Source organism: Labrus bergylta, chromosome 23 (assembly GCF_963930695.1).
Source record: "Labrus bergylta chromosome 23, fLabBer1.1, whole genome shotgun sequence".
Lineage (NCBI taxonomy): Eukaryota > Metazoa > Chordata > Actinopteri > Labriformes > Labridae > Labrus > Labrus bergylta.
Genome location: NC_089217.1, coordinates 6,447,854 through 6,470,708, shown reverse-complemented (window position 1 = coordinate 6,470,708; position 22,855 = coordinate 6,447,854). Strand labels below are relative to the sequence as shown.

Here is a 22,855-nt window from a genome sequence, read left to right as displayed (position 1 = left end):
CCTTTTGTACTGCATGGTCGAGCTAGAGGGCTGGCCGATGGCCCATATCTTCGGGATGAAGCTAAGCCTGGGCATATCCCCAGCCTGGCTGCATGCCAGCAGGCCCTACAATCCCTTGCAGTGGATGGACAGCTTTCTCCTTCCTACTCTGTCCCTAGCATCATTTTTTTTTTGGCTTTAAAGGTTATCTGCAGCCGTCCCGTCTGGGGCCTCTGGCAAGAGTTGGAGAGAGCAGCCGGCTCACCACAGGTGTGAGCAATGCCGATAAGCGAAGGGAGGCTAGGGGGAGGAGGCTATGGGTGAGGGGCGCGGCAAAGAGGGCAAAGAGATATGGTGGTCCACCGTGGCCCGAGACTGACCTTCATTCGCAATATTGTACTCAGATGGAGTGCTCCTTGGATGACAAACAAAAGGGACTGCTCTGCATAGCTAAATCATAAAAGCTCTAAACTCCCCTACTCAGCAGGGCTGCTTTTTTTTCTAACAGAGACGGAGAATGAGAGAGAGAGTGCAGTTCAAGTGCTGTTTGAATGAGCTAGAGGCTGTACATGTAGCGAGTAAAGTATCCATCATGTAGCATCTGAGAGAAAGGAAAACATGAACTTTGCCTTGAAATGTTGTTTCAAAGACCGTACTAATGTGAGGGATTAGGTTCAGGGATATCATCTGTTCTTCCTGCTCTAAAAGTGAAAACACAGCTGGGGCAGCCAATCCCAGGGCTCACTAGTTCACTTTCAGCATATGTAGCTCCTCCATTAATAACTAATAGGTGGAACATTAGGGGGAAATGGTGAGTATATCTTGAGGGCTTACATTAGCCCGGTGTACAGCATCTCCTGTGTAGGACATGTGTGTAGGACATGAGAGGGAGCGAGAGACAGGATGCCTCGTCCTCTCTTTGACTTTCTTCCTCTATTAACCGCCCTGGGAGGATAACTCGAGCGCTACTAAGAGTTCACAGAAACGGCACAGATGTATGCAGTCTGCTGAATATAAGCACATGTTCAGGCAGTCAACAACGCTAGAGTGTACCCACGTGTACCCATTTATGTTCTCCATATACTGGTGATCATATATATGCTGGTACTGTATTAATATGTATGCCAATAATGCACGTGGCTAACTACGTCCATGTGGTAAAAATACATGGTAGAAACTGGAGGACGAGTACCTATTTTGAACAAGTATAAATTAGTCCCACCTGTGTAAATTAACTGCATACATGCAAACTATTTAGATTGTGCTCTGCCATGTGATATTAATTCTCATTCCAACCAGCAGCAGTAGTTTAATGAGCGACTCATTTCCAATTTGAGTGCTAATTCATTGTACTCAATGGGTAAATATCAAAAGGAGCTGCAAGATAATATGCAGGCTACATTATTGCTCATTATCCAGGCAATGAAATATGCTACCACTCAATAGAACCGTCCTCTGAATTGAAACTAGAAATAACAGCAATTGCACTGGATAAAGTCCTTATGAAATGAAAAACAAATAGCTTTGCTACCTAAATGATGTGATAGATATAAAATCAATTGTTCTAGAGCCAGGCTTTGCCAAGGTTAATTTTTAAACCAAATTGATTTCCAATAGTGAGGGTTGATGAAATATTTGCAGCAAAACAAGAAATTAATGGAATAAGAATCATATCATGGATGATGAGTAATCAAATGAAGAGTTTTGATTTGCATATAGAAATTCTTTCCAAATCACCAAACAGGGGCTGCAGCATGAGTGGTGAGAATGCTAAGTGACAGAAAAATGAAACCATTCTTAAATCAACACTTTTGTAACACTGAGTAGAGGAATTTTTTTGCAGCATTGAGAGTGATACTACTGCTGTTTGGAAGGGACTGTGCATAATTATCATAATAACTAATGATGATTCATGGATTGTTTTGCAGAGATCGGTGATGCACAGAGAGAGTGTGATAGGGGAGGAGAATGCACTCATCCACTGTGCACCCATTTTTTTAATACGTGTACACTGCAAGTAAACCAAACATGTAATTTAACACACACACACACACACACACACACACACACACACACACACACACACACACACACACACACACACACACACACACACACACACACACACACACACACACACACACACACACACACACACACACAGAGAAAAGTAGAAAACCACTCTTCTATATCTCTGGCTAATTTCAGACTCTGGTTACACAAACATCATTAATCAAGCTGACTAAGATTAGTCACTGGCAAGCTCTCTTACCTGTTTATTATAATTAAATCAAATTACGAGTCATAGCAGGCGTGGACCAGAACCATGGCAGAGGCGGTTACAGTCACAACAAAAATGGGCAGAAAAACAAAACAAAGGAAATCATGAGAAAAAGAAAAACGAAAAGGTGATGGAGGTAAAGTTATGGCTGGGCAGCGGCAGCACATGAGCAGAATTTAATTTGAGTTAAGCCTCTCAGATCGGACACAGGGGTGAGAGGTGCCTTTTGTTGTTCTTTACTTTAAAGATATCCTCTGCTACCTCTGCAAGATGGGTCCACGTGGAAAGGTTCTATTCAGTGCAGTTCACCTTCCCATTCACTGACTCACAGCAAACAAGAAAACATCTCACAAAAGAAAGCAGACATGATGGAAAAGCAGGCTGGAGGCCCAAACAAAGGAAATAAAACTCCTTTCAGGAGCTAAGCTAGGGAAAATGCAGACAGACACATTTAAGCAAACAATCCCCTGTGTGAGTTCTACACAATGACTTAAATCTTAGTGTTGTGCTTTTCTTTTCCTGTGTTTTCCTTCCTACGTAGTGTCTAGGGTCCTCACTGTGATTGTCAGGAAATAAAATTGCACACAACAATGGCTTAGTGTTATATGAGGAGATAGAGATCGAGTACGTACCTTTGTTAACATATCGGAAAGAGTTGCAGAACAGGAGAGGTATGAAAAGCCGCATGATTGGGGCAGGCATGCAGGAGGGGCAGACATTTGATTTGTGCAAGACACTGGGGAAAAACACACATAGGTAAAGGGAGTGAGCCAATAAAATGTCTTAAACTTTGTTTCAGGATAATGTGACAAGGTAATGGCTCGTAAAAAAGAAGGTAAATTGGGAGCTGGGAAGTTTATTATCATTTGGCCAAGGCAAGCAGGACACACGGGTAACAGGATTGCCATAAAGCCTGAATTTTTTCAGCATTTTCTGTCAGAGATTTAGATAACCCCTACTGAATGTTTTATTTGTAGGTAAATGTGATATTCTCTAAAGCCTGCTGTAATAAACAGTGATTACAGACTCCACACAGATGTGACAATTCAGCCTCCATTTGGCCATTTTAATGCAAATTTTAATCACCTTTCAGGAGTGAACTATCTATGTCAATTTAACGATGAGGATCTGAATATTCCTGTCTCAATTACTGTTTCAACAAGAATAGAGCACATGTACTGAAATGAGGTATAGAGCAAAATTGGACTGCAGATAAGGTGGCTGAAATGACTGGCATCTGAATAGAGGAAAGTGAGGGGTGAATAAAACATGAGGAGACCGCTCGGGCTGCAGCGACTAAAATGAGACAGCTTTGTCTTTGTACTGCATCAACCCTTGACCTGGCGGCCAAATTGGTTGACATCACACACTCCACACACACACCTGAGTGCAGCATTAAAGCCTAGTGAGGCTTGTGATTAGATGCACTCCCGTTAACATAGCTGGTGGCAAGTGTAGCACTTTATTTGTGGAAATGAATACCACATTTTCCCCTCAACTCTATTGTGGCAAAGATGATGAGGCTCTCTCACTGGAGTTGTTTCGTGTGCAGTTCCTTTTCAGAATAAATAAAAAAGTCAGAAGCATATAAATGTGTGAAAGTCTTTTGTCCTGTACTGTCAAGCAATCATTTTTTTTTTCTATGGAATAAAAAAATATCGAGTGGCAACAATACCCTGACTTCTTACCGATGTTCTGTTACTGCATTCTGCAAATTTCAAAAAAATTAAGTGGAAATCATTTATTGAATTTAAAACGGTACATGTAAGTATTTGAAAATAATTGATTTATTGTCATTTCTAAATGGATATCCAAGTAAAGCAGACAAAATACCCATGACCGCGCTGACATAGAATCAAATTTGAGCCTGTCTTGCCAGGCAACAAGTGATAAAATGCATAAGAGAGAGACTCATAGTTGGCTTAACTCTCCGAAGTCCAATTGGAGACTATAACAGGAGCCTTGGCAGCAGAAATTAATGAAAATATACAGAACAGCTCACAGATAAGAAGTCCACTTTTTTATTGTGGGCTAAAGTGATTGTGTTTCAGCCAGAGGACATCATCAGTGCAATCAAAGCAGCAGAAATTGCAATTCATATAAGCAGGTGAGGCTCCAACACCAATCAGGAAAGAGAACACATAATTACATGATAACATCTGACTGGGAATTAACTGCATAGAAACAGCTTCACTAATGAAGGGGGTGTGACCGGGACAATCAGAGACAACAATGACGAGTGTCCCAAGCTGCGACTGCCGCTGATTTGAATCTGCACTCACTGCCACTTTTCTCTGAGGAATCACATTTACCAAATTTTGAAGAAAATAATTGACAGCAGATTGGCCTGTGGTTTATTTCACACTCTTACTCAAAGGTATTCAGGTTTCAGTCTACAGGTTGAGCACAAATTCAGTCTGCAGAGAGAAACAGAGAGTGTCCTGAGGTAAGGGACCCCCTGCGGTTAGCTGCGAGGGCTCACAGGAGAATATGCTTTCTGCTTTCAATTAAATAGTGCCAAGTGGAGCTTCATGTGCAGATTCCAGGCTCTGGGCGTTGCATGCGAGCCCTTCGTTGGCAGAGTGCTCAGCTGTGCACAGCCCATGATCTAGATTCCAAGCTCTGCCGTAAAACACCACAGAAGCAGGCTTGGCTACTTCTCCAGAATCTAACTCCAAGAAGCATAAAGCCTGCCCAGAACTGTTAGAGTTTCAGGCCCTTCTCTCTGCCAGCATCCATACACACACGGACGCAGTACTGGAGTTAATTAGATGCTGCTTTGGAGGGGATGATGAGTCATGTGCTTTGTGGGTGTTTGAAGAGTGATGTTCTCAGGTCAAAGTAGGTCACAGGGTAAATGGCTGTGTATTGTATCTTATGGGTGCTGGATCCCTTATGTAGCTGCATGCTCATGGGTTGCTGATGTCAGCTCATTAGAGGCGCTACCTTTGCAAAGTCATCAGTGCATGTAGGCGCAGCAGTGCTCAATGGTTTTACAGGGCACTGAAAGGAACAGAGGTATGTGATAATAGAGGGGTCAAGTTTACCTATAAATCAACAGATGCATTGTATGCAGTCAAGAGTTTAACGTCACAATTACATTTAAGGAAAAGACAAATAATAAATATGTCATTGCTTTGTTTAAGCCTTAACTGTAAAGGTAGGTAAAGAAATAAAAGGAAAAAGCTAATGAAATAAGTGAGAGAGAAAAACAGGAATACATTTGCTTCTTTTCATGGTTTGAAGGGATGAAAATAATGAGAATCATTTACCGTAAATACTTTAATATTCACCAGGGCTTTTATTTGCTAAACTGCAGGAAGTACAAGGCCTTTATATGAAGGAGGCTTTTTATTAGAAGCAGGGTAATATATCAAATTCTCTCTGTCTGAGAAGTTTAATTATTAATATTTTAGTACAAAGTGAATCGTTTTGAATATATGTCCTTTGCCTTATTAAATTTACTGAAAATGTACCGTCACTGCTGCTATCTTACTTGTAATTGTGGATGTGTACTGAGGAGGACAACTGTGGTCTTTCTGGAGTGCTACAGTGAAACGCAGCATCTTTTTACGACAATGTCTCATTACCAACTGAGAACTTCACTTTTTCTTTATTTAGCTGTGCAAAACACTGTAACCAAATAAATCCAAGTGGACAAGAAGTGACCTGGCACGCTGAATAAGAGCCCGTGGTGTATTTCTGCATGGAACACAGTCTGCTTTATTTTCCTAAGTTTAAACTTGTTAATTGGATTGCAATTCCAAGCATGCATACTGAGTCAACCTTTTAGTCGTGACAAGGTTAAGATAATGTTGGTCTTTGGAAACGAGGGCTTAAATAAGCATGAGTTGTGCTGCCAGGTTTGAAGTCGAGGAGGTGGGGGCTACCGAGTGAAAATCATGACACACTTTCACAAGAGCGATACAGAGAGGGAGAGAGTCAGAGCGAGAGAGAAACTGAGAGAGTGCAAAAGCAGCAGCTCTCATTCTGTAATGGAACGCTGTGGCGGGTGGCTTACCACACGTTGTACTGGTTGCCTGGAGCACCATGGCAACAGGGAGAGAGGAGGATTGAGAGAGGCGGAGGTTCAAGGACTTCACTTGTTCCAGCAACATTTTAATTACTTTGGGCACCGGCGTTTAGGGAAACAGATGCATTGTGGGTCTCCAGCAACAACTGGAAGAAAACCCCTAGAGATTCTGGTTCTCAGGGTTTTTTTTCTTCAAACCTTTACCCCACATCATATCGGTGAAATTACAGAAACAATTGGATATAGACGAAAAATTTAAGTATTCTGATAATGAGAGGGAGAGTGAGAAGAGGGGAGGGGGGGGGGGAGGGGGAGAAAAGACAACAGCACTAGAAAGACAAACGAGGAGAGAGATGAAGCAAAGTGAGCACAGATAGAGATCGACAGTAAATGGGAGATACAAGCTGGAGGAGGAGGTTGGTATGAGATATAAGTAGAAAAGGGCCATGGGAAAAAGGATTGGGGGGATTTGTAGGGATATAAAAGCTTCACTATTCCCCTTTTAGATACACGCACCTCAAACGAGGCACAAAAAATAATCATTTGAAGGATTCAGGGATCGAAAACAGTTATGATGGTTTTGGCAGCCAACAGAGATGTGAGCACATACGTGGTGGGTGTTACAACATGCTTAAATGCAATGATCTGCATGTGTAGCTTGTGCCTCTGTTAGCACATGGAGGTCTGTGTATGAGGATATAGCAACGAAAGCGCCTTTTTCTCCTGATGCCATGCCTAACACGATCAGCACTCATTAAGAGCTCTCCAGAGCCCAGGCACCTCACAGACGGAAACCCTCTCCAAAAGACAACCCCCGAACCCAGTAAACACACACGGTTTCCTGCCTGTAAGCCTCTTCTCCAGTGTAAACAAACTGGCATCCACTTGAAGCGCTGGCAAGGTTATTTATGTAAAATGTAATCCAAAAAAATGCATCACATGACTCTGCCTGCCTTATTAAAAACACCGGTGAAAGTCTGATTAGTTGAAGTTTTATTTTCTCCTCATCAAACCAGATTAGACTGAGTTTGTCACAAAATAAAATTTGTGTTCAAGTATGTAAGTAATCCTTTTAACATAAATTAAAGTCTCCGACCTGAAGAAGAAGAATTCCACCATCACCTATCAATCTCCGGTTCTCTACTTACTTGATGCGACACTGTAGCCTCTATAGGATCTTGTGGATTGGAGGAAGAAGCAGCAGGGGGACACAATGTCAGGAGAGGGGCCATTTAGCTTAGTTTAAGTGGGGGGTGGGTGCCATTTTTCATCCTAATGCTTATGTATGATCATATGAGGTCATAAGTGCACACCTCATGTGCATAGACAGGCCTGATAATGCAGTAGGACAAGCTAATCCATTACACCTATGGACGTTACAACCAAAGCGGTGCAGTAATCTGCATGAAACAAGGCGACGAAGCAAGTCGGGGGGTATACAAGTGTCCTTGTCGGGGACATGTTTCTGTCTCGAGATCCTCAGGAATACACTCGAGGAGGAGAGCTGTCCTGTGGCGTTCCTCTTTGTTGCCGGTAATGGATTATTTCATACAAACATGCAATTGGGCTGTGTTACTGATGGATAGCAGCCATTGTTATGGTAAAGTCACTCTATTGCCTTCCATGGGTCCTCTATTAATCTCAGTCATGTCAATGGTGCCATTGTGCAAAATTCCCCATTAAACCATTCCACCTGAACTACAATGGAAGTGTCCACAAGGAAGGCTTTCAGACTCTTCCCAGGAAGGAAAGAAAATGGAATGTCTTTCTGGCAGATTAAATGGATTAACGGGTGTATTTTGTGCAAGAAAGAAAGGTAGCTCATCTGTAATTGCAGGGATGGTGTTTATTTGGACGGTGGACTGTCTGCAGGAGTAGGTTAAAGGTAACTAACCCCATTTCCTCAGTCAGAGTGAACCTGCTGACCTGCTGTGTTAAACAACATCAGCCTGTGACCCTGAATTGAAAGATGAGGGGATGGATGGTGATAGAGGAGTGAAAGATTGATTGACAGGAGGGGCAAAAAAAACAGCCTGAGGCAAAACGGAAGAAGAAAGACAGAGAAAGACAAGTATTCTACAGAACCCCAGTCTGCTATTGTCCACTGTTGCTTCACTGTTTGACAGTTTTTTTCTCCTCTCAGGCTCTGATGCTCTCATTTTCCTCTTGCCTTGTGTCCCATTCTTGTTCTCATTCTCTCCTTTCCCGTCTGTCAATTTGTGAGGGCCCCACATCATTACTGTCAGAAATCACACTGCAATGCCAATACAAAAGCCTCACTAACAGTATCACAGAAAGGCACACACACAGAAACACACACACACTTGTACTCGCCGCCCACTCATGTCTTGAAAGGTTTTTTGTTTTTTTCCCTGCGACTGGGTTCTGACACTCAGCGGCAAGTTTGTCCCACTGGAATCCTGAGAGAGACAGACAAGGAGTGTGAAGTCAGAAGAACTGAAGGCTTTGATTTTTCTGTCAGACACTTTAAGCCCGCCCCAAACACATAGTTTGTCTCCATCTTCGTCCGGCTGTGTCACTGGCTTCTAGCTGTTTTGCTACAGATGCAATTGCACTCACAATCTGTGCATGTTGAGACGTTAGCATCCCAGATCATGGCATTATCTCTGTGACCTTTGGCTCGCATCATTGCATCGACATTTGTTCAATAAGCCCAAATCTGTGTTTGAAGGAGAGACGAGAGAGAATATTCAAGACCATTTAACTGCAGGGTTCGATGAGAAGCTAAAAACCCAGAGCCTCTCAGTGTCGAGGAAGCCAGTGATTAAACCCTGTCATCAGATCTCACACCTCCTTTTCAAGGCACAGGAAGCGGCTGGGGAGAGTTGATTACCATCGATGACACTCCACCCCATCCATCTGATCCCCTGTAAGAGGCTGTTAAACCCAAATGGGATCCCTCGTTAAAACTGATGTCAAGTAAATAATAGATCTTTTTATCTATAGGTAGGGGGACTGGATAAACATAAAAAGAGAGCTTATCAAATGTGAAAGGTGAACAGTTAAAGATGACTCTAATCAGATTATCTCAGGAAGTGATGGCGTTTCTCTGGTGCAACAGAGATGGGTAATTTCACACACTGACTCAATGTGTATGAACAATCAACGCAAAGAAAAAGATCTTCATAATTGGAGAGCAATGATGGGTTGTTTTTTTGGCACTTTTGATTTTAGTTTTCTTTTTATTTCATGTGTCCAGTGGTCCCATTTAGGTATGAATCCTAGCTGTTGCCATTGCAAGAAAGGTAAGATAAATTCAATAAAATAATGACATCAGTGACGTCTTTTAAAGCCGCAAGCCTTTTTGGAAACCTGGTTTAGATCTTTCATGATTCTTCAAAGAAGACTCTTCAAAGAAGATCAGTGATTTGTATTCCTCAAGTGCAGAAAATTATAATAACGTTAATAATAACCTATTTTCATAGCACTTTCCAACACAGGCGCTACCTGTAAGGTGGTGGATTGATTTTTTACTGAGATGGGTGTATAGTGAATGACAGTAATCAGGGCAGGAGGAAATAAAAGTGGGGATTGGGTTTCTCCAGATCTTTTGACGACATGAGAGATTTGACCTTGGCTATAATTCTGAGCTGGTAAAAACATGAGCGGACAACCTTCTTCAATTGAGGCTAAAAACAGTCCTGATTAAAAATAACCCCAAGGTTTCTTGCAGAGGGTTTCACATAATTTGCTAGTTCTCCTAGGTGTGCAAAAAAATTGAGGGGCCGATGACAATCACTTAGCGTCATTAAGTTGTAGAAAGTTTGGACAGCCATGATTTTATTTCTGAAAGGCACTTGAGGAGAGTAGTTGTATTTTAGGTGTAAACGGGAGGTAAAGTTGAAAATCATCATGTGCCTGTACAATGATGCCCAGAAACACTTTCTAGTGTTGTATCAAGTCAGAGGCTGATAAAAGAGCTTCGCCTAATGTTGTTTAGTGATACACATACACAGAGCAGGGACACTTTTGCACCACTGCAGAGGATGACGACATCCAGAGACACCCGCTGCAGTCATGTGTTGCCCTCGGGGCGCCTGCTCTAAGTGTCTCAGGCATCTACAAACACAGCCCATAACTCTGCCTCGCTGATAGCAGGCCTGGGGATTGTCTCTTCTACCACCACAGCTCAACCCTTCTTCCCTCCCCCACTTTTTCTCCCCCACTCCCCTCGGTCCCGCGCCAATACCTTGTCCCACAGGAGTCGTAAATCGCTCGAGTAGCGTCCGCCAAGTGCAATGAAGCTGACACGTGAGGTCTGACACACACATGCATGTAGACACACTTGTTCACACGCAGTCAAACATGCTAAGACGCATCAGAAAGAATGCTCACATGCAGAGGGCCAAACTGGAATACACAAATAGCATCAAAAATGCCTAAGTAGGAAAAGCAGTAAAGCAAGGGATGAGATTTGTCAGGACTAATGTTATTAGGCTGGCTGCTAATGTACTAGCAGGCCTAGTTATTAGTGCTTTTAAAGAGCAGCCCGTTGAGATCGGGGAGAAAGATGGGAATGGAAGGTGGGGGATGAGACAGACACAGTGACAAATGAGGAAAGTGAGGGAGAAGCTCATTAAGCTGCCGTGGTTGAGGGAATAGCAAATAAAAAAGCAAAAAGGATGATCACGAGAGAGTGGGGGGGGGAGAAAGAGAAAAATAGATGAGAGTGGAGACTGAGGAAGAAAAGGAGATAAGCGAGGGGGGATGAGGATAGGGGAGAAGGGAATTGGAGATGTTTGGAGATGAGGAAAGAGAGTTGCAGTACAGCTATTGCAATCCTTTCCTTTCACATAAAACTGTCTTGATGTCAGAATACCACTGAGTGCAGAAATTTTACTCATTCATGCTCATTTGGATGAAGCATCTGGATGCGGCTTGTTTTTATTCTGTCAGACTGCGTTCACAGGAGCAGCTCCTCTCTCTCGCTCTCTTTTTGAACTGCTGCTGTCTGTGCCACTGCGGTGCGACTCTCACGGGCTGGCTGGCGCTCAGCTGTGGAGTCATGTTAGCGTTGGACTAGGGGAAAACAGCCGTATCCTACAACAGGTATTACTTTGCACATCACTCTTGCTTCAGGGCCAATGAGTGGAAAATAAACCACTCCGCTGAGCCGCACATAAAGCTTGTCATCTACTTGCTAGCAGGCACCAAACACAGTTCAAGTGGCATGGAGGTAAAGGTAAATAAGCTCGTCTGGAGTCAGAAGTGATACAAGGACACAAAGTGAGAAAGTCATTCTAGCAGATGTTTTAGAGGTCCTTGCGTATTACCATTTACGTTGAATTTTAATGTTGTGCTTTTTGACCCTGTAATGGAAGCTACAGGCCATCACCAAGGACAAAAATGTGTCTCGGTACATGATGTTCTTAATCATCTCTCTGCTCACTGCCCTAAGAGGCTTGTGACTTTCCTCTTTCCAAAATGTCTGACAGAAGCCCATAACAATTAGGAAATATGTTTCACAGCACCTCCAATGGCAGAGAAAGAACCATCTTATCACACACTGTAGGTGTTAAACAAGCAGCAGATTTAGACATCATCATTTTTGTTTAAGAATACCAATTTATTATTTAACAATGAAAGATTTTGTGTATATAGTATTTGTAAGCCTACATATATCTGTTACATCATTTACACATACAGTAACATATTTATATAGTCATAATGATGTCTGACATAATCGTAAATAAAATGAGTCATGACACATTGCAGCACACTCAAAGTCTAGTGGCTTTTATTTTTATTTTACTTCAATAAACTATTTGATGCATTATAGTTTTAGTGTTGTCACAGCTGAGATATTTGCAGTTAAATTAAATTAAATAAGTGTATTTTAAACAACCTGAAACCCATAAAGCTCAGTGGAGATTTAAATCTACCTTGATGAAATATTGCTCATGGCAGTGTGAGCAGCGTCCTTTCCTGTCCAATATGTTTATTGGTGATACCTGACTGCCTGCAGCATTTTTGTAATTGATCATGCCACGATTGAGCTTGCCAGAAAATATTAAAATCTCAATTACTTTATTAGCTTTCACTGAGTGTGCAAACTGAAGAATTACTGATCAAAGTCTTATAATGTTAGTTATTCAGGGTTTTAACCACCATATATATTGGACCATATATATGGTAGACAGTTTGACTTCAGATGTAGTCATGCATCATGTCATAAATTTCATCTTCAGCAGTTATGAGATCCAATTGAGTTCCTTCTCTTATTCTTTATTTTTATGTACCTTTTGTCTACTTGAATACTTTATTTTAGCCTCTTTTTCTTGCTCTTAAATATGTAACCTGAAAATTCTTCAGGAAAAAAGAAACTCTTCTTCAGTTGGGATAAAGAACGAAAGTGAGAAGGTTTATTGTTGTGAAGAGGGCTGAAGAGATATTTATGTGGCTCATATTCTACCTGAGTCTTGGATAAATAATACAGCAGTAACCTTGAGCCCAGCGACTTTTGCTGACAGAAGCCAACTTGTCTAAATGATCCTCACTGCCTTCAGCAAATATTTACAGAGCAGGAACCAAAAAACATTTTACTTCTGCAGTGAAATCCCTTCAAATTGTAGATAACATACCATACAGAATGCCTGACATGTAGAAGATTAAAAACTTAAGAATTTCTTCAACAAAGATTGGACAACGAAAAGTATCAAGAGCAGCTGCTTTAGAATACTGTGTATGGTTAAGATGTTGAAATCATATGTGCATAGTGCGTGCATAGCATAAAGGAAATTACAATTTATAAAGGAATCATTCTATATACGCAGTAAATTGGAAATCGCATACGGTAAATTGGAGTTTTGCATTAGAAACCTTTAGACAAGACCTTTCCCCTTGTTTTTGCAGATAATTTTGGTTATATTTTGAGGTTATCTGCTTGTTGGGAGTCCTCAAAATACAAAGCGCTCATGCAGCCACACAAATCCTAATATCATTAGCATGCTGCGACTTCCTGCCAAGTACCAGGGATAGAAAACACCGCGGCAGGATAAAACCTGTTAACCCATGTTTGTTTGCCAATTCATTCTCAGATTCCCTACATGACTCAACTCCCATTTTCCTCTTCTGTACAACAATTCCTCTCTGAAGCAATGAACTCGATTAGGATACCACCGGGAGAGACGCTTTTTGAGCTCGCTGAGACATCTGTTATTGAAAACAATATCCGCGGCAGCAGTGGCCATTGATCCAAATGACGCTGTTATTTATGAGCAGCTGGAATTTAAATCTGCCAGGGAAGAGTCACAAAGACGGAACATTTTATGCAGGCTGGAGTTTAAAGTTCCCTCGTCGGTGCTAACTGGGCTAAACGTTTTCTCTGCTGGAACCGTGTTTAACATTTGCATTTCTAGCTCATCCATGCATGTGTTGGCTTTTTAAGTAAGAAAATGATGTTTCCCTAAACACAAAAGATGGACGCCTTTAGGCAATGCTAAAAACGGTAAGGTACAGAATCGGTTGTATCACATTTGATAGCATTTTTTCACAGATGATTCATACCAGAAGCAATGAATGGGAATAAAATCTTAACTGTCTTTAAGATTTACTTGGTCATGGTTGGGGTGGGGTATAAAAAGAGTCTTAAAAGAAGGTTCAGGAAAAGTGTCAGTATTTCATTTTAGATTTTTCAACTGAATCCACTGTCCCCTCCACTTTATGCTTCATCCCACCACTCTCACTGTTCTCTCTTTTCATTATGCAAACTCACTCTTTGATCTCAAACAGTGAAAGGTGGCTTTATCTTAGAACAACACAGAGACAGACGATCAGAGACTGAGTAGACCTCAGAGAAATACGGATAAAAATAGAGAGATAAATGAAGAGGAGTGGAAAGAGAGAGGTGGGGGTGTATACTGTAACAAAAAATAGTCCGGTCTTGAAGGAGGGAGGAAACAGAATGTGATTAACAACACCTGGATGAAAACACCTCACCTCACCTCACCTCTTTTCTTATATGAAAGAAAATGTCTTAATCATGAAAAGTCACAGTCTTTAGCAACATGTTCATGTCTAAGGCTGCTATCATAGCCTTCTCCTGCCCATCTGCTCACTCTCTCAGAACTCTGTCTTTGGAGGTCTCAGCAGCCTTGTTGTGATGAATCACACAGTTGGCGATAACAGTGTGCACTTTTGGACAACTCTCAGAGGTGTTTGTGGGTTCAGAAAGTGACTCAACTAAAAAGGTGACAAATTAAAAAAAGAGGAGCTTGAAAGCAGTTGAATGCACTTCAAGCATTTCCCACACCTGGACAATTGTGGTCTAAAGTGGGCTTGACTATTTGCCAATTTGCCTAATTTGGATGTTTATAAAACTCTCTGCTGCAGACAACAGATTCAAAAGTCTGAAGGAAGGTTTCAGGCTCTGTTTGATGTTCTTTAAATAAACAGTAATGGATTTTCTGATTACTTAAGGGCAACGGAAACAAGCTGCAAAAACACAGCAATATTTCATCACCTCCTTAGATGATACGGCCAACATTAACATTTATTTCCGAGTGTTTCCAGAAGGTAATCTTTTTGTCAAGATTGTTTTACTGCTTTTTTTCCCCCTTTTTTATGACAGCTGAAAAAAGATCGGATATGTAGTTAGGAGAGAGTGGGGTAGACATGCATCAAACGGCTGAGGATCTGCGGCCGATGCCTCAAGGACTGTGGGCTCTATATGGGCTCGCCTGCTTTAAAAACTTCTAAAAGAACATATTTTTTATCAAATCAATTGCACTGCGTTTACACACCAGTTGCTCATTTGTTGCTTTAAAAACTTTTCATTACAGAATCAGTCAACTGTGGCTGACAACAAAACCTGTCGAGATGTAAAAGTGAAAATAATCAGTACATGTATAGGCCAGAAAACTAAACTAGCTGAAAGACACTAAAACGCACCAAAGAGATCAGGGAACGCCATAGACAGGCAAACATGATCTTTAAGTCCATCAATTCCACTCATCCCTTCTAGACCCCATGAGTTTTTAATATATAGATATGATTGCAGCTGCTTTAAGAAAAGCCTTTAGAATAGGAATATATCTCCATATACTACTTTAAATCCCAATATGAATGTATGCATTTTTGCAAAGACGTGTATGAAAGTGTATTTATATTTTATTTATTGCTTTATTTCATTTAATCCATTTTCAGGGAATATTTATTTGGCAGTATATGTTATTATTATTTGCAATCCCATTGTTTTAGCATTGAAAGCCACTAGCATGAATTTAATTCAAACGTAATTGAATTGCATCAAACCAAAATTGAATTGAAGTGACTCGCAGAGAGAGATTATAGAGAGAGAGGAGAGATAGAGAAACTAAAGGCTAAGGATTTTCAAAGCAGAGGACAGCCAGATTGCCCTTGCAGTGGGACCACCTTATCAATTTGATTAGAGTGTGAAAGGACACTTAAGATCTCAATTGGCAGCACATTAGTAGTCAACTCAGCCCCCCGCCTTAGAATCCAATGGCTAATGTTTGGGCTAGTGGTGGAGCTTAAAAAGATTATTTGATTTCACTTAGATATGCCCCTGCATGTGAAATCAAATAGCGATTAGATAATATGTGTGCTAAATATGAAAGGGCCTGCTTCATTTGAAACACTGATTTGCATTTCAAATGTTTTTGCAGGGCCAGAAACACTCAGCTGTACAATATATGTAAAAACATTCACATGTCAAGACCTATTAGATGACAAAGATTAAATATTTCTGCTTTGCCAATGATGTAGATTAAACTTTCGAGAGCCCTTAAAAAAAAACCTTTCAAAAGGCGAGTTTGAATGTAGATGGATGAGATAAAGTTTTCTTATTCTTACCCCTGCTCTTGGTCAAAGAATGCAGCAGTAGGCAGAACGTAATAATAATTCAGTCTGGGAAAAAATAATTCTGAAAGGATGAAGGGGCTGAGCAGATTTCCTATTAGAGCTACTTTATGTTGGGCTTGAAAGCAAAGCAATGAAGAGAGGGAGAAGAGAAGAGGGTGGGCGTCAAAGGCAAGTTATTTTCACTTTGTTTCCTTATCCTTTGTTGTTGTTCTGGGTGTCTGGCTTTGCTGTGCAACTTCAGTTTTTTTCTAAGACAAAGACAATCCTATTTGGGGGTAGCTGGCTGACAGTAAGCTTCTAGTCGGACAAAGATGTGGAGGAAAGACCAGCGCGTTGTTTACCAGAGACAAATACTGCTGAGAATCAGATCACAGGCCTCACATTCATAGGCACCATACATAATACAACTCCTATTTGAAGGCATGAGAGAGTCAACACACCTTTCAGTAAGCAACAAATCACAGAAAAAGTGTTTATTTTTTATCTTACTTTGTGTTGCTCGGAATCATGGGCTTTTCTCTTTCAGTGCGAGCGTGTTCATGCTGTACTCACACAAAATCATCCTTGCCGCACTCTTGAGTCGCACACCGCAGTTGCCTCTACGTTCTGTAAGTCATTCATCCGCGAAAAACTCATCCGGCAGTCAAAACCTCATTAAACTCCTACCTCTTTGACGTGAATAAGGCAGTGTCTAACATCAGAGAAGAGGCAATTGGATTTGATCTGTCACTTTCCTGTAAATACGTTCTTTCAGGGCCTGCGGATTGCTTCGTCTGTGCTGCTCATCACATTCAATTCTTTATTCCTGGATCCAATTTTCTGAAAAGTTATTGGTGAACCAAAATAGCAACGGGAGCTTTTGACTGCAGATACCCTGGTTAAAGGTAAGAAAGGGTTTTATAACTGAGGATAAGCACATGATGAACATGCGTGCACACACACCGGTCTTATGTAAGTTTTCACCTGGAAAAAAGGAGGATGTATGCAACAGCTCCCAGGGTAAATTGGAAGTTTTTTATACATCTAATATTAGTTTCCTGCTACATCAAACACATTTCATAGTCTTGCAGCGAGACTAATCAAGACAAACATAGCAGAAAATCCAGCCGATGACTCAGATCACCAGGGGAACCAAGCAGATCTCCTTCCTGCTTTTTTTTTTTTTTTTTCTTTTTTTTTTTTTGAGAGGGGGGTGGTTTACACAGTCTGTCTCAACTGTAGTCTGTATAAAGCATGGAGGTAGTCTCAGAAACTTCACCCATTGGTTTCTTAGAGCTTTGTGAAGCTTGATATATATATTGTAAAACGGCTTATTAGAAATGATTCACCTGAATTCCAGTCAATCGAGAAACAAGGCGGGAGGTTGAGATAAAATGGGACATAAGCCTCCTGGCAAACACTCCAACAAATCAGCCCTGAGCCAAATTATGCAAGTTATGCATGTATCAATGTATCTACTTAAACGAGATGGGTTAAAATATCCCCCCAATACAAATTTTAGCAATTGGAAAATGAGCTACAGGGACCAAAACTTGCACAATTTTGTACCAGGCTGTAAACATGTTTGTTTCTGTATGCGAAATAAATGGACAATATCATTGGTGTTAGGGGGTTATCTTGTCTTTTGCAGCCAGACTCAAGTGGACACCCAAGCAAAGGCATGTTATGTCTCTTTCACATTGGTTTCATTTTTCAACGCCAGAGGAAGCCACATCATCTTTTCTCAGGTCTGTCTTACCATTTCCTCTTGTCCCCACCTCCGTTTCCTCCTCTTTTTATTACCTCTGCCTGCCTCTCAACCATCATTCTCCCCTCTCCTTCTACCTCTATCTCAGACCATCGAGCTCAGATTCATTCTCCTTATCAAAGTAAACTGATTGGAATCCTCTCAGAAGGGGTGATTGAGCATTCACGACAATCACAGACAGGATGCCAGCAAATGCTGAGGTGCTTGGGTAATACAAACATGCACCCATACATTGAAAAACATATATGCACAGGCGCTTGGGTTAATATGTTGATGGCTGGCCTGGGGCAAGGGTGAGACTGGGCGCCGCATACACAGCTCTCAGTTTGTATTGGTGTTTGTGATGGGCTGCACTGTTTGTGTTTAGAAAGTCAAACATGTCTTTACCTCAGCCATTACCGCAGCAAACCGCCAAGGACACACATGCATGACCCAGGGCAAGAAAAGTGAAGGTGTTTAAAAGATGAATATATCAACAACTGTATGCATTTGCAAGGTGTATTCCAATCTATTTGGGCTGCTGGTGGTCATTTATATAGATAGGATAAACATATTCACACAGAAATCGATTTAAAGATATGAATTTGTAGTTTTTATGGGGCAAGAGTATAAAGTAATTCATATGGAATGTCCCCACAGGACGGAAGAAGGCATAAAAGTGGGTTTGTAATTTGTATGTTGATGTTTTTTTACTTGTGTTTGTGTGTCCATTTCTGCATTTGAATGTGTATGAGTGTAAATGCGCCTTTTCTGCTCACACACATGTGGGTGTGTGGCTGGCTTGTGGTTATGTAAGGTGCTAATTGTCATGCAGTGCGCAGGGCACAGACGCTTAGCACAGACATGAAGCCTTGTATGAGCCCACAGCCATGGATATTAAAATAATTAAGAATTACGTCTCCAAGGATCCAAGAAGGAGCATGTAAACATCAAAACACTTGTTCTTACTCTGCCTGCAAAGATATGGTAATGTCTATGTATGTATGTGCATTTATATTACGCCAATGCACCCTTGTATGTCAGACTATGTCTTAATGTGTCTGTTTTTATGAGTGCATGTGTATTTATCAGATTTTCTATCTATATGTGTTATAGGAGTGTATGTTGATCATCAGAGGGATATTCACTAAAATCCTACAATTGATCATCGCAATGAGACCTTGACAAGCATGTTTGAATTAATCAGCTAAACAGGATTTCATATGGATTCTCTAACTTGTGCTTTTAAAAAGCTCTGAATCAAATCTATTTGATGTTAAATTGGCTAGAATCCCAAAAATAAATGGTTGGTGTTGCTCTCACAGGAGTGAAGTGACCTGGGCAAAGGTTGTTCTACCATTTATAAGATGAAGAAACTTGGCTGAAATCTAAAGATTATGACTCCTTTTTGAATTTTAGTTCTTGAATTATGCTCTGATATCATGACAGCAAACGATTAAGACTGGAGAGATTTAAATATGGATGAAATTATATCAAAGGGCATAAGAAATCAGATTCTGAATTAGTCAGAAAGAGATGTGATCAATTTTGCATGAGACGTTTCTTAAGCAATTTGCCGCCCATATTAGCTAAGACTTCTAAGACCCACCACAATGACGAGCATTCATCTGCTTCACTTTTATATTTGTTGCCCTCTATTGAACTCTCTAGATTACATCTATTTAATATTTTAATTGGTTTTAAAAGTATTTGCTTCTGCTTGGTTGCAACAATAATGAAAGGGATGTACGGTGTGGTGCGGTACGGTACGGTACGGTGCGGTAATGTAATCAAATGGAGCACCAACCAATAAAAGTCTGAGCAGCTCCAGTCAGACTTTTTTGCCCTCTTTCTTCTGATTGTCCTTCTGGACAAATTATGACCTTTTTATTGTTGTTGTACCGACTCTTTCAGGGACAGAATTTAAGAAGATCTTTTTTCTTAATTCTCTGTGTGAACTTTGCACATGATCTAAGATGTTTTTCAAGGTGATTTAAACAGTAGTTTAGTAGGTGCACATATATCCAAGAAACATGTTATATGACCATTTTGTTCCTAATTGGTTTATTAATGGGTTTCATTCCTCATCACTGCTTTATTGACTTACTGTGTCTAATGCTTTCAAGGAAACAGTTGAACTACCATAGTAAAACATGTAGAAACATGTCCTAGTTATATGAATTACATGTTTCAGGATGTCACACTGCTGTTGAACACAAGAGGAAGCTTTAGTGTTTACATTTTTGATGTGTTGCCCTCCAGACAACCATTAACTTTTAAACTCTAGGGGCACTGTTGAAGAAAATGTACCAAACAACTCTTTGATAGCGTGACACTGTTGAGAAGGGGACAGACAGAGTCTATTTTTAAAAGATACAAGTGAAGAATTGTCTCTGTGTCTTGTTCTGTGTCCGTTACTCACCAGGATTTAGGTCTTGATTGTGAGAATAGCACGCCAGAGTGGTGTGAAGTTTGAGCCCTGCAGGAGAGAGGAGACAGTTGGTGATTGGAGCTTCATTCAGGCAATTACTAATGCCCGAGGCTCCCTGACATTGGAGTGGTTCTGAACAAATTTGAGCCGTATTAGGAGGCGAGCTTGCCGAGGAAGAGTGACTGGACTTCTCCTTGGCTTCTTAGCTGGCTGTTTTGGTTAATGTGCCTCAGGTATGGTGAAATACTACACTCCATTGCATCAACAGAGATCTCATGGGGTTCCCAAAGTTCATGTTTTAATATCCAAGGCAAAAAATGTGAACATGTCAGCAGACATCGGCACATAATAGCGCTGGAAGATCTACACAGGTAAAAAAAGAACAGGAAGATGGGATTTTTGTGTGTGTTTTTTTTTCTCATGCAGCCCTGCAGGAATCAAATGTCTTGCATGTCAAATTCACAAAGGCCATTATTTTTTCTCTTTTCTGTCACACTCGTTCATGTTCAATTCATTCAAAAGGTGAGACAGCATTCACTCAAAGTCAATCACAGCACAGTGGCTCACAACAGCTCGTTTTCTATAACCACACAATTACAATATTTATGAGAACTCCTGCTGATGGAAAGACTCTTTCACTGTCTCCCCCGCCTCCTCCCTCCCTCCCTCCCTCCCCGCCTCTCCATATCTCCCCTTTCCTTTTGTGCTCTTCATTCTTTTCTGTGGGCTTATTTTAATGAAAAGTGTGGCGGTGAATCGCTCGGGCATTTGGCAGGCTTGTAATTTTCACAACACGATGATGTGAATAACTATGAGCTTATGGTCCTAAAGACAGTGACAGCAGTCGGAATAAATACGTTAACAAAGCACAGGAGAATAAAAGGGCACTATCCCTCTTAATGTAGCCCCACTTTGCCCCAGAGAGCTTTTAACAATAAATCACATGAAATGATTGAAAAATGAAATGTTCATTACAGTGACCTCAGACAGTGAGAGACAAACCAGGCACACTGAGTGTACCTGAGAAAGGAAGGAAGAGAAGGGAACACAAATGTTCCCATCAGGGTGAATATCTTCCAATACAACTCCGCCGGGGGAAGATTATTGATAGTGAGTGTATGATTGTGGGTTGGGGGGTGGCATTAAAAACACTCCCACCACCACTGCTTCTCCTTCATCCCATTAAACCTCGCTGCTATAATATGCATCGGAATTGCTACTGTGGTAGTCGTTCCTGTGCTGCAGCGGGCAAGTGAAATCTCAATCATTTGAACTTGAGGGCTGTGTTCTGGTGAGAGATGACTTATTCATGGCATAATGTGCTTACCAGGGGAACATTATCAACCCACTGAGCCCACCCTCCTACCAAGGGCATTCTAAAGGAATGTAAAGCTGAGATATACAGGAGTACCTTATGTGCTGCCTGGAGCTTCTGTTCATCCAAATAAGAAAAAGAGGTGTTTCAGGAAAAGGTATAAAGAATACATAAAAGCTAGTTCTGTCACTATTAGCTTCACATAGTACAAGAGTGTTTGTGTATATCATAATGTTAAGATATTGCAGTCTGCACAAACAGCCCCACATACTTAGAGACCACATTCTCCTTCAATAGAGCCTCATAATAAAAGAGAGTAATTAAGACCTAACTGGAGTCCCTAGATTAGCCAGATGTAAGAAAGACAAAAGTTGGATCATTCTTTTCCCTATTGCAACCAACAGTATCTTTTTGTTTGGCCTGTCTGCTCTTTAATTGCTCTATCAAAAATAAATCCTCGTAATTTGTAATGAAAGCCGTCCGTTTTATTTACTCAGATATTGTAACCATTTTAATCTCACAGGCTCAGTAGCACTACAAAACTGATTCTAAAGGAAACTAAAGGGAAATTCATATGGGATTGCACCATGTAAATGAAATGCAGAGAATATTAATTAAATCATATCTTTTCAGGCCTTCAGTTGACCTACTCCATAATTTCAGGTAGGCAAATTGAATGTCAGTAAATGTGCCGACTCAAAGATGATCCCAGTACCAAAACCAACCAAACAACCCAAGTGGGTCAGACTGATCAGTGTGTGGATAACATGAGATTTAGTCCATTGTCAAGCTCTGAAAAGCAGACACAAAGCTTCTCCACAATGGCTACTTAATGTCAGATCAACACATGTAAGATTTTAACAAAAAAAAGACTGAAAGTACAACTAAAAAGACTTACAGACTTAGGCTTAAAGACATTAGTGCAGCTCAAGTATTCATTTCAAAAGGCAGTTTGGATACTCGTGACAAACTTGTTTCCCTTCTGAAGGCAATCACATTTGCAGTCACAACTAGGGAGACAAATATGCAGTATCATTCATGTGACAGCTATGAGGTGACACAGTTAGTTGCACTTAATTGCATTGATGTGGAACCCCAGGTGTAAAACAAATCCTGATTGGATTAGATTTCATCCTGCTTAAATTAAAAACCAGCAGGGCTGCTGGTCCTGAGGCTAGACAAAGAAACACACCGACAGGCACATGTGGGTTTTCTTGTGAAGTGAGGAGACCATGTATACACATAAA

General features: G+C 40.9%; 1 long non-coding RNA gene across 1 annotated transcript in view; it reads right to left on the bottom strand.

Annotated features, from left to right (window-relative positions):
- LOC136177624 (uncharacterized) overlaps positions 1–22,855 on the bottom strand; it is a 169,196-nt gene that overhangs the window by 96,723 nt on the left and 49,618 nt on the right. Inside the window, exons 3-4 of the long non-coding RNA XR_010665115.1 lie at positions 20,285–20,341; positions 2,893–2,996 (exon numbers count right to left, since the gene is read on the bottom strand). This is a non-coding gene — a long non-coding RNA (uncharacterized lncRNA). The remainder of the gene's footprint in view (positions 1–2,892; positions 2,997–20,284; positions 20,342–22,855) is intronic.